The sequence below is a fragment of the Saccostrea cucullata genome, unplaced genomic scaffold, assembly GCF_032062105.1.
Source record: "Saccostrea cucullata isolate Sc308-1 unplaced genomic scaffold, CSIRO_AGI_Scuc_v1 ctg5742, whole genome shotgun sequence".
NCBI classification, from domain to species: domain Eukaryota; kingdom Metazoa; phylum Mollusca; class Bivalvia; order Ostreida; family Ostreidae; genus Saccostrea; species Saccostrea cuccullata.
In genome coordinates, this window is record NW_026929306.1 from 4305 (window position 1) to 13629 (window position 9325).

General features: G+C 34.6%; 1 long non-coding RNA gene across 1 annotated transcript; it reads right to left on the reverse strand.

Moving 5' to 3' along the window:
- Nucleotides 1-362: 362 nt before the first annotated feature.
- Nucleotides 363-5479, reverse strand: LOC134280399 (uncharacterized). Its single transcript, XR_009994898.1, has 3 exons — nucleotides 5395-5479; nucleotides 687-897; nucleotides 363-467 (listed from the first exon to the last, which is right to left on the reverse strand). It is a non-coding gene; the product is annotated as an uncharacterized LOC134280399 (long non-coding RNA).
- Between the last annotated feature and the right edge of the window lie 3846 nt (nucleotides 5480-9325).

The window sequence follows — 9325 nt, forward strand, 5'->3', positions numbered from 1 at the left end:
TATATTTGTGTGAATTAAATGCTATTGCAATATATGTGATAGTCATCATATTTTACAGGATATTTGAGAAAATATTAACTTCAAATCTGTGTAAAAGCACCTTTAATAATGCACAATCTCACCATTTGAAAGAATAAACAAACCTTGATCAAAAATATATTAATGAATGAAGCATAGAATATTTGATTATACATGTACTTTTATTACTAACTTACAAAATGATGTTTTATAGGTTACATTATTCACAAGAGTGCAAAGTTATGATGACCATGCAGAGACAAGATACCATAACAAAGACATGCAAGAAGAAGGATGTTCACTCAATTTTTCAGAATAATGTGTCAGATTGATCGTAAGTCATCTTATGTTGGACAAAACAATCAGGACGTTCATCTGGATCACAGCTAGTAAGTAGTTATTTGAATGAAAAAGATTTTACTCTTCCTACGTATACTTCAGATTGGAACCTGAAAATGAGAATTAACCAAGTATATGTATTTTTAATAAGTAAACAATTCATGTTACTTAATATGACGAACATGATCTGAATTTTTAATGTATCTTTAAATTTCACTTTGCACAAATTTATAAGTATTTTTTATGCACTGAATCTTATGACAAATTAAAATGTTTTATCATCAATTTTTGCAGGCACAAATTAAAGTATTGACAAAACCAAAGATTACCTGGTAGTCTGCAAATGGAGTGGTCATTGGATGAGCCAGACAACACCATTTTCATCAGAAATTTTAGGATGAGACTAGTCACTTGATCTCCATCTTCATTCATAGATGACTGATGTCGACATTTTCTCACTTCTGTTTCATGTCTTTAATACAACATGGACTCAACACTTCAGCATCAGTGGGCGCTTGACTTTTATAAACATTTATTCCTCTGAAATTCATATAATATCCTTCAATATAGGACATATATAACAAATTATTTATCTTGTAAAATATTTTTAAATTTTACTGAATTAATAAAACAATGAAACAGTTCAAACAAACTGGTTTATCCTATAATTTAAAACTGTTTTATGTTTGAAGTAATTTATAATTTTACTGTTAAGATACCTAAGGATCCTCAGACAGAAAGGATAACTCTTTAATTTACAATTTAATTCATAGTCTCAAAATGAAGCTTGAAATTTCAATCTTTTCGAGCAACAATTAATTTTCATTTTATCATGATAATATTTATAACTTCTCAATGTCCTTCAAGGTTGTTTGAATTTCTCAGAAAGGTCTTATAAAAAGTCCCAATTTTTAGTTTTAACTTATTAAGTAAAACTAGGATAAATAGCAAAGTTAAAATTTGTTTCATCCATATAAGGAATTCATTATAATTACATGGCTGCCTAGCTGGGGATCCAAGAAAACTTCACCATATCAAGAACTCGCAATATCGATGTTCGTTCTGAACATTTAAGTTTTACTGACACAGTAAAAGTATTTCAAAATTACTTTGCCTATTTTATACAGTTATAATAAAATAATTCCAAAGTATTTTACAATTTTAAAAACAGTTTTCTCAATATTCTAGCACAAATAAATAATTTTTAAAGATTTTAGTCTGTATTTATTTCTTAAATATAAATTTATACTTAATACATACTGGGACCATCCCTTGACAACAGGCCGAGACAGAGATATCTCAGCCCTGAGGACGAGACAGCCCTACTTCCCATTCGTGTCTCGCCTAGTCTAAACAGGGCTGATACACTACTAGGTATATGATATAGGTGAATTAGGAATATACATGTTTGTGTATTAGGAAATTGTCAATGAATATTATGGAAGGGAATTACCGCCAAAATCTATGTATCTTGCTTTTATTCTTATTCTGCCTACTTCTTTATGCTTTGTTATTATTGTAATTATATGTCACTTTATTGTTTTCGTATTCGTCTTTATTATATTACACTTGAGCTTTTATCGTTCTTTATATTGTCCTTACTTCTATGTTGCTTTATTCTTGTGAATACATTCTACTTTCTTTTAATTTGATACTGTTTTTTAAATAAACTATCTTGATTATCTCGATTACGAACGTAAATTCAATCATGTAAACAATGCCGCCTAGCGTTATAATGCGGCACTAAATTCAATGAAGACGAATGTAAGTTGTCCGAATTTAGTGCCGCATTATAACGCTAGGTGGCAGGGTGTTCGCTATACGAATGTTGGTAAAAATAGGTAAGCAAAACCGGACCGGGGTTATTAAAGATTTTTCAATTTTCTGCCTTAATACTTTATCAATCGAACTTAAATTTTCAAATGATGTTTGTTATAAGTTCAGGTATGTACCCGATAATGCCATTCCCTCGGAAAATGGTAAGATTAATTTCCCCTGGAAGACTGACTACATAGTGATGCTTCCTTCGGAAGACTATTCAGTGAGACTTCCCCCGGGGAAGTTTCAATATATAGCTAGTCTTCCGTGGGGAATCTAGCTGTATATAGCAATTCGTCCCCCTTCATAGCAACCCCACCCCCGAATATTTTTTTAAATTGTAAAACAATGTTTATATGCTAACGTATTCAGTTTTTTAAGAAAAGTTATACGTCCTACACGAATAAATGTTTAAATGAAACCATTTAATAGTGGTTAATAATTAAATCATTTTAACCATTTATTTTAACATATATAATCTTCACGAGTACAAATGGATAATTAACCCCCCCCCCCCCCCCCGGATGCCCCTCCACTCGGGTGCAATCGCCCGCGTGGCACTGTGGTTACGGCGTCTGCTCTAGGGTCACGAAACACAGTAGTAACAGAGTCAATCAATACGTCGTGGGTTCGAATCCCACTATGGGACGTGGAGTTCGGTCCTTCGGATGAGATCTAGAGCGTATTATTAATAGTAGTAGTAATAGGTGCTGGCCCGATAAAAGATCCCCCACTGCACAATGGCTATAAGTGCCGAGTATATAGGACAAATTTGCAGCTATCCACCGGCAAGAGGTGGTTTCTCCATTTAAGTTAAAAATTCTCCAATTTAAAGGGACGTTATACAATCATACTACCAAGTCTCAATATATATATACTGACTTCCGTCTGTACGACCTCCTATGGGGTAAGTTTCACCGGTAGAGGGGAGGATGCCACGAAACATTTTCCTAAACGTAACATACTTTTTACTACTGGAAAAGTTCAGCGAAAGGCTTGTTGCCCCCATCCCTTACACTTTTTGTTGCAGTACTAATCACATGCTAATACAATGTAGTCAATTCATATATTAAAGTAGTCATGTACTTAGTGGCATATGTACATATGAGTTATATTTGGTACTGAAAAAAAGTTGACGACCCCCCCCCCCCACCATCAAATACAGAATTTTTAAGTTTTAAGATTTTTTTTTAACTCTCCTGAGTCCTAGCTGATGTATAATACGGTGTGTACTAAAAGATATTTCTTTTCTTTATTAAAAAGTGCTATTTCAATATAAAATATTAATGCATGAAAAAAGACTGGGGAGTTTCTAGTATGCCTGGGGTGTAGCCTGGTTCCAACTTTGCCTACCAATAACACTCCTCAATCCTTTGCAAAGCCCCGTCCCTAGAATCACACGCAGGAGCAATTACTATCTGTCGTGAAATAAAGTTCAGTTCAGTGGAACCAGTGACGGATTTAAGGAGGGGGCGCATCCAGCGCCCCCCCCCCCCCCCCCCCAACCCCCTAAAATTGTCAAAGTTAACATAAATCACAGTTTCGTCTAGAAAATGTAAATATGCCTACATGGTAGACCTCATTTTTACCCTACAAAATCTCTAGAACCCAGGGGCTTCCGGGGGTTCGCCCCCTGAGCCCCCACCAGGACTTTGCCCTTGACCTACTGGGAGCCTCAAGGCGGCCTCCAGACCCCTTGCCTTCTTTTGGCGCCCCTCTAACTTCAATTCCTAGATCCACGCCTGGGAATGTCCTGAAAAACAACTCAATTTATAAATTTATAAAGGGGCATCTAGTATCAAAATATTTAACATTTTTATGTCAATTAAACTGTAAAGCGGGAATTCAATTATCCAACAAATAACTTTAGTGGAGTGATATTTTTTCAGGCGAGAGAACATTGACGTAGCATCGTTTTTGAAAATTCAAGCTATCCGTTGAAAACAACTTGACAAGCAAAAAAAAAAAAAACAAAACAAAACAAAACAAAAAACAAAAAAAAAAAAACAAAAAACCAAGGAAATTGTCCAAACTTGAAAATACATAGGCGTCGATCGGAACCGCAGAGAGAGAGGGGGTCTTAGCCCCCACTTTTTCCCAAAGTTAGACTTAGTATAACATTGAACATTACTGCGTAGGTTTAGCTCCCCCCCCCCCCCCCCACACACTTTCCATGGACTCGATGCAGCATAGGTTTTAAATGTGGAAAGTGGTGATGTTTTGAAAAAAAGAAATTGGCACTGAAATTTGAACCCCCCCCCCCACCACCATCACCACCACACACACACGATATAGGATTTTTGTGTTTGGACAGTGGACATTTCTCCTTTTTTTTTTGCTTGTCAAGTTTTTTTTTCAAGGTCTAAAAAATATTTCTTACGCTTAACCCCCCCCCCCCCCCCAGCCCCAACTTTCACTTTGCTTCCGATGCCAATGAAATCATATTAAGGGGGTGGGTGGGTTTTGGGTTAGATTCAACTTCTTCTATAGTATCAAATTTAAATGTTATCCCTACTATACTACATTAACCTTATTTGACCCTTACCCTTACAAAAAGTGGGTCGGCCTTTCAATGAGCATATTCAGTAAAGTACCGGTATATAAAGTTATGTTTAAAAAAAGAGGCCGCTATTCCTGTGTTCCCAGAGGAGATAAATATGGAGTTTCCGGATCGGGTGATCAGATTCGGCCTTCAGATGTTCGATTGATAAAGTATTAAGGCAGAAAATTGAAAAATCTTTAATAACCCTGGCCCGGGTTTGCTTACCTAGTTTTACCATCACTCGTAGCGAACACCTCTGCCACCTAGCGTTATAATGCGGCACTAAATTTTGACAACTTGTATTCGTCTTCATTGAATATGCTTCATTCTTAGTGTGATTGAATTCACGTTCGTAATTGAGATAATCATTTAAGAAACTGTATCAATTTTAAAAGAAAGTAAAATGAATTAACAAGAATAAAGCAACATAGAAGTAAGGGCAAAATGAAGAAGGATAAAAGTCAAAATGAAATGCAATGAAGACGAATATGAAAACAATAAAGTGACATATAATTACAATAATAACAAAGCATAAAGAAGTAGGCAGAATAAGAATAAAAGCAAGATACATAGACTTTTGGCGGTAATTCCCTTCCATAGAATATACTTTGAAAATTTACAAAAAAAATTTTGTTGGGACTGAAAACCAAACTCAAGACATCTGCATTATTTCATACCTTGTAAAATATATCTGCGGGTACTTATGGCTTAAGTTAATATATGTAATGAACACAACCATGTTTGTGCTTTTGCATCTTGTGTCTTCACCAGGTAGCTATTTGGTATCCTACAATAAAATATTTGTTCTGAAAAATAATAAAATTTAATCTGTTAAATTGTTTTAGGGAAAAAATTATATTAAAAAAATCCATAATTCTTTTAATATGCGTTATGTACTTTAATATTGTGTGTATAGGAATATTTTAATTTTTGGTATTCTGTTATATTTGTGGGAAACAAAAATAGATATACTGGGTCTGAATTTACCTAACACTGATATTACAGGAAGTTTTGGAAGGGCAAGGTCAAAATTCATTGGTGACGTAGTTTGATGCAGACAACAAATGTTGTCTTGCACTGGGATTTAAATAAAATATCAACGAAGGATTTATGTGTTTAAAGCGTTGGATGTAAAAAAAGTCAGGAAATCTGTGGCATGTGCATGTAAGGACATCACTTGTTCACACAGAAACGACATGAAGCTTATTTTGACCGTGTGTCACAGTTTACAACAAACTATAAGGGGTTGGATTTATATGGAAAGCTAGGGAGAAACCTTAAGGTAAGACAGCATTTTTTTTTAAATATTAATACTGCTTTAGTGATATAAAAGCAGTCATTTCACTCGAGCCAAATTTGCAATAACCAAGCCTCGATTTTTTTAATGTAAAGCAAGGTGATGATGGCAATTTACTCACCCCTTATGCTGTTATATATGAAGTGAGTCATACCTCTTTGCTTTATGCAGTGTATAACCCTTTAATGAATCTTTGATCCCTTCGGTCTCAGTCTGGGTATGAAAGTTTTGTTGGAGACGTAATTTTTTGCAGTACATATACTTGGCAGTCTCGGGCGTTATAGGTAATTCGGACGTCGATAACCATAGAGCACTCCCGAACGTGTGTGACGTCACTTCCTTACTGACGGCAATGTACGGAAAATTACGAACAATGGATGACCCCCTTCCGAAGCGGTGGCCATTTTGACAATGTTAAATCCCCGTAGACTTTGAATTTGCCGCCGTGTGTATACACCGGTTGACCTCGAGGGTTCGGATAAATGCAGGAAGTTTGGAAAAAAATCAATCTTCCAATCGGATATAGGTTGAAGTCCAAGGTGTTTAGTTATTTTGAGATATTTTGCAAAAAGTAGTGACGTTCCGGTCGTGGGACAGACTATAACAGTCAGCATTAAAAAACATTACCTTGGAATCCAATTAGAAAGGAAATTTACCTATAAAAAGCCCAGCATAAAAAAATGCTGACGTGCCAGTGCCTCTTCACTTTTCATAAAGGTTCCGTCTTCTGCCAACATTATCTCTGTTAAGTCCTGATTTAATCTGGAGATTCATTCAAATGAAATAACCAGGAGGGGGAATGGAAATGTGTAAAGTTCATAGGCTGCAAGAATTGCTATGTCGCACAGTGAAAGGAATTTCACAGAAAATTCTTTTTTTAGTAACCATGGCAACACCGTTCATCGAAAACCGATGTCCTTTTTATGTATCTTAGTGTAGTTTTTGTGTGCCAAGTAAAATTGAAATCAGATCAAAACTGTAGGAGGAGAAGCGTTACAGACGCTCATCGGCCGAACGTTCGACCAACAGGTTAGCTTGATGTTGGGGATCTGACATTGGCCCAACAGTAGTATAAACCGTCTAGATGGCGAGTTCAATTGAGTGCACTTTTTATGCAAATGAGGTCAAAAATACTGGATTCTGATTGGCTGAGCCTCTGGGTGGGTTAAGGGAGTGCACTTTTTGGGGCTGGGGGATAGGTGGGTCAACCTAGTGCAGCCCCTGTGGGGAAAATAGGGGGCCAAGGGAGTACAGGCCCCCCCTGGGGGATAGGGGGTCAACTCAGTACAGTCCCCCTGGGGGATAGGTGGGTTAATTCAATACATATAGTCCCCCTTAAATACGGGGTGTTTACACTGTGTTTACATTGGTACGCTGCTACTACGACCTGTGGCATCATCTTTTTATATCCATTGCATCATCTTTTTTTATACCTGTTGCATCATCTGTAAGGGGGGCCGTGTGCAAAAAATACCATAGACTTACCTATGCATTGTGACGTCATACACTTGTAAAATTAAAGTTTCATTGTCACTTTTGTTTCTAAGAAGTGAACTTACATTTTCAGAAAATGTAGGACTATCTTTTGTTTTTTTCTCTCTTTTACTATGATGATTTTCCTGCTGTGAAGCTTTTCTTGTTTAAAGCTCAATTTCTCTATGACCACTGAAGTAAACATCCTGATCAGTGATGCATTCTTTCCATGTGAATGTTGAGACCGCGTTCATTTTTGAAATCTCCTTTCTGACAGACATATTCCACAGGTAAGTTTGTCTTATTTCTGTTTACATTTCCTATGAAGGTCATCTTTGCATTTAAGCATGATTATATGGTTAATTTAATATGGTTATGTGATCTGATATCTCTAACTTACATTCATATAAACACACCCTTATTTAACCTAAAATATATTAACACATGATTAAGGGATCTTCAGAATATTATTAAGCCCTTTTGTATAAATCATGATATAATTTCATAATTCATTATGTATGTTACCCATTAAATTCAGACTTACTAAATGGTGATCAAAGAGATATTAATTAGGGATCTAATAAGAGAAAATGAGGAATTTACAAAAGATTAATCCTAAGTCATTTACTTTTTGTTTTGATTCTAAATATGTGTGATATATGGCATACATATAATTTCATTTTCACTTTTGTTTCTTGGTAATGAGCTTTTCAAAAAATTAAGGACTACATGTTGTTATATTATAGATCATTCTATAATTGAATTTCAATCAGAAAAAATATTCACTAAATTTTGGTCAAATACATGGTATCTTTTACATTTCTGTCCCTTTTGTCTTTAAATTAGTACTTTACTTACATGGTAAATGAGGTTAAATGTGTATCACTGAATTGTATGATTTCAGGATCAGCTGAGATGTTAATTCACAGGATTATTTAATGGATAGGCTTTTTGGGCATATAGCTGGATATCTCTAGTAAGTTTGTCTAGTTTTTTTAATTGTTTACATTTCCTATGATGGACATCTTTGCATTTAACCATGATTAATATGTAAAGTTCCATTTTGAATGTAAATGCTGTATTTATCTTCATTTCATGTGATTTACAGTTGTTTAGCCTGCATGTGTCTCAGAGTGCATTTAATATTTCTATGATGGGTCATTCCATGATATTGAATTTCACTTAGAAAAATGTTTACTAAATTTTAGTAAAATACATATGGTATCTTTTACATTTCTGTCCCTTTTGTCTGTAAATTATTGCTTTACTTACATTGTAAAATGAGGTTAATTGTGTATAACTGAATTGTATGATTTTTTTCAGGATCAGCTGCGATGTTATTTCACTGGATTATTTAATGGATAGGCTTATTGGGCATATATTTTGATATATCTGGTAAGTTTGTCTTGTTTTTTTTTTAATTGTTTACATTTCCTATGAAGGTCATCTTTGCATTTACATTAAGCATGATTATATGGTTAATTTAATTACTGTGTATACTTATGTGATCTGTTGTCTCTAACTTACATTTATATAAGTACACCCTTATTTAACCTAAAATATATTAACACATGATTAAGGAAACTTCATAATGTTAATAAGTCCTTTTGCATAAATCATGATATAATGTCATAATTCATTATGTCTGTTACCCATGGAATTCAGACTTACTAAATGGTGATCAAAGAGATATTAATTAGGAATCTAATAAGAGAAAAGAAGGAATTTACAAAAGATTAATTCTAAGTCAATTACTTTTGTTTTGATTCTAAATATGTGTGATATATGGCATACATATATTTTCATTTTCACTTTTGTTTCTTGGTAATGAGCTTTTC